General features: G+C 43.1%; 1 pseudogene; it reads left to right on the top strand.

Annotated features, from left to right (window-relative positions):
• Positions 1 to 465: 465 nt before the first annotated feature.
• Positions 466 to 1400, top strand: LOC114041717 (annotated as a pseudogene).
• The last annotated feature ends 2156 nt before the right edge of the window (positions 1401 to 3556 follow it).

Genomic DNA, 3556 nt, shown 5'->3' with positions numbered 1-3556 from the left:
AGTTGGATAAGAATTGAATGTGATATAAAAGTTAATTTTTCAAGTGTGTCTGACTCTTCATGAACTCATTTGGGGTTTTCTTGGAGAAGATAATGGATTGGTTTTCTATTTCTTTCTCCAGCTCATTCTACAGATGAGCTACACAGCTAGTCACTGTCCAAGACCAGATTTGAACTCAGGAAGAGGAGTCTTCCTGACTCCAGGCCTAGCACTGCCCCAGTTAGCTGCCCTGTGATATAACAAGTTATCCATAAAAAGCATTTTTAAAAGAATAAACTGGAATAAGTTCAATGAAAGGTTGTGGAGTAGCTGCCATGATGGTCATCTAGGTTTTCCTGGTCCCTCAGGCTCTTATTTGCACCATTTACAAAAGATAGGTCTATGGATATGGCTTTGACTTTGTTCATCATTGTGCAGAAATAATTTTTCCCTTCTCTAATTGTAGATCAATGATCCTGTTTTCAAATGGCATTTGTGGAGAACAGCACAGAAGTAAATGGGTTCATTCTTGTAGGATTAACAGATATCCCAGAGCTTCAGGTTCTGTTCATCATCATATGCATTCTTATCTACATCATCAACCTAGTAGGAAACCTCAGCTTGATAACCCTGATTTGGGGGAATCCACTCTCCATACTCCCATGTACTTCTTCCTCAGTAGCCTCTCTCTGGTGGATTTAGGTTCTTCTTCAGCTATTACTCCCAAAGTGATTGCTGGGGTGATCACAGGAGACAAGACCATCTCCTATAATGGTTGTGCTACACAAATGTTCTTCTTTGTAATTTTTGCCACTACTGAAAATTATCTGTTGGCCTCAATGGCCTATGATCGCCATGTGGCTGTGTGTAAGCCCCTGTACTACTCTACTATCATGTCATCAAGGATGTATATTGGTCTAATCATTAGTTCTTATGTATGTGGCTCATTGAACTCTTCCATTCACATTGGCTGTACTTTCAGCCTCTCTTTCTGTAGTTCTAATATTGTGAATCACTTTTTTTGTGACATTCCTCCAATCTTGACTCTCTCCTGCTCAGATATACACTTTACTGAGTTGTTGGTCTGTATTGTAGAGGCATTTAATACGGCTTTTGCTCTTCTGGTCATTGTAACCTCCTATCTCTCAATTTTCATTGCCATCCTGAAAATCCGTTCTAATGAGGGCTGCCAGAAAGCCTTCTTCACCTGTGCTTCTCACATCTTTGCAGTGTCCTTATTCTATGGAGGAACCATCTTTGTTTACCTACAACCCTCATCAGCTCATTCCATGGATACAGATAAAATGGCCTCTATATTCTACACCATGATCATTCCCATGCTGAACCCATTGGTCTATAGTCTGAGAAACAAAGATGTCAAGAATGCTTTCAGAAAAGCAACTAGAAGAAAGAATCTTTAGCCTTATTCCAATTAAAAAGAGGGACAACTAGGTGGTGCAATGGATAGAGCACTGCGCCTGAAATGGGGAAGATCTGAGTTCAAATTTGGCCTCAGGCACTTACTAAGTATATGACTCTGGAAAGGTCACTTATCTCCCCTTTGCCTTAGTTCTTCATCTACAAAATTAGGAAATACTGGAGAAAGAAATGATAAACCAGTCTAGTATCTTTGCCAAGAGAACCCCTTGGACAAGTCCATGAGCTCACAAAGAGCCAGACTGGACTGAGTGACTGAACAATAACAACAGTTAAGGAGAAGGGACAATCCCAATATACTTTCTCTGAACTCTAGTTCTCAATTCTAGATATTTTATTAAGCTCAAGTTGATCTTGTCAAAAGGCAAGGTTATCTCAGAACTCAGGGGCTAAATTTTTCTTTCTTCTTCACTATTTGTTCTGTCATTTTTTTAACTGAGACAGTTTAGGTGGAGCCAAGATGGCAGACTAAAGGCAGGGACTCACCTGAGCTCTCCCCCAAATCCCTCCAAATCCCTTCAAATAATGACTCTAAACAAATTCTAGAGCAGCAGTATCTGCACAAAAAGATGGATTGAAACAATTTTCCAGCCCAAGAAAACTTAGAAGGTCAGCAGGAAATGTCTGTTGCACCAGGGTGTGAGAGTAGCACAGGCCATGCCGGCATAGATTGGGCCCTAGCAAACCAGGAGTAGGCCTGAGGGTGACTCAATCAGTAACAGCAGTGGTGGTTTCCAGACCTCTCAGCCCACAGACAGTAAGGGGATTAGAAAATAGGTCAAACGATTTGCAGAGGTCCCTTTATTGTCACTGGGGACAAGGTTCTGTTGCATTGCCTATACTTGAAGCTGGGTTTCAATCCTGGGTCTTAGTCTCAGTGTAAGGAGAAGCACCAGCACAGCAGAGCTTGTGGCCACAGGGGAGCAGGGACAATTCCAGGGTTGAAAAGACTGCCTATGGTCACTCATAAACCAGTGCACAGTACAGGAGAGTAGTAAACACACCCCTCCCTAGATCATACCACCTTAGAAGAATAAAAAACCTACAGGTCCTCAAAAATTGCCCCTGAAAACAGCTGCACAAAAAACTTGAAGCTTGGCACAGTGCCACTTCCACTTGGGAAGCAGAGTCCCATTTTAGCATAGAATTAAAAGTCAAGAAACATGCTAGAAAATGAGCAAACAGGCTGAGTAAAAGTAGTGACTTGTTTGAGCTCTCCTCCAAATCCCTCCAAATACCTATAAAAATAACTCTAAATGAATTCTAAAGCAGCAGAACCCACAAAAAGAGAGAGTGAAACAAATTCCAGCCAAAGACAGCCTGGATGGTTGATCAGAAGTGTGTATCACGCCAGGTGGGGAGAGGAGCGCAGTCCAACATGAGGGTGCAGGTGACAGGGAATCTGGAACAGGCCTCAGAGGAATGAATCATGGCCTGCTGTGGCAGTTTCCAGACCTCTCAACCCAGGAATGGCAAAGAAAACTTAGAAGGTCAGTGGGAAAATTCTGTTTCTGTGGTGCTGAGAGAGAAGGACTGTGGTGTTCTAGCCCCATTTCCTGAATGAGGCCCGTGGGCGGTGGCTGCCACTTGAACTTCTGGCCCACAGACTGAGGGGGAATCAAGCAGCTGATCAGAGGGGGATTGCAGGGATCTCTCTGCTGGTGCAGGATTCTCTTGCTTTGCCTGTGCTTGGATCTGGATCATAGATCTGGGTTGTGGTTTTAGGGTGAGGAGGAGTACTGGCATGGTGGAGCTTTTAGTGGCTGTGGAGAGGAAACCCTCCTCACAGTTCCAAGAGAGAAAAGAGAGCTCATAGACCAGAGCACAGGCCAGGAAAGGACTAAATACCTCACCTTTGATCATAGCACCTTGGAAGAACTGAAAATTTACAGGTCCCTAGAAGTATCTCTGAACAGAGCTGCACAAAACCCCTGAAGCTTGGGAAAGTACATTCTCCACACTGGAAACAGACTCCTACCTTAACAAAGAGTTTATAGTTCCAGTAATTGGCCAAGGTCATGAGCAAGCAGCTCAAAAAGAGCCAGACTATTATCTTACTTTGATGACAAAGAAGATCAAAATACACAACCAGAAGAAGACAACAAAGCCAAAGCTCCTACATCCAAAGCCTCCAAAAAAA

Source organism: Vombatus ursinus, unplaced genomic scaffold (assembly GCF_900497805.2).
Source record: "Vombatus ursinus unplaced genomic scaffold, bare-nosed wombat genome assembly UNPS02014177.1, whole genome shotgun sequence".
NCBI lineage: Eukaryota > Metazoa > Chordata > Mammalia > Diprotodontia > Vombatidae > Vombatus > Vombatus ursinus.
Note: the sequence above shows the minus strand (reverse complement) of the source record. Positions and strands in the feature narration are given on the sequence as shown.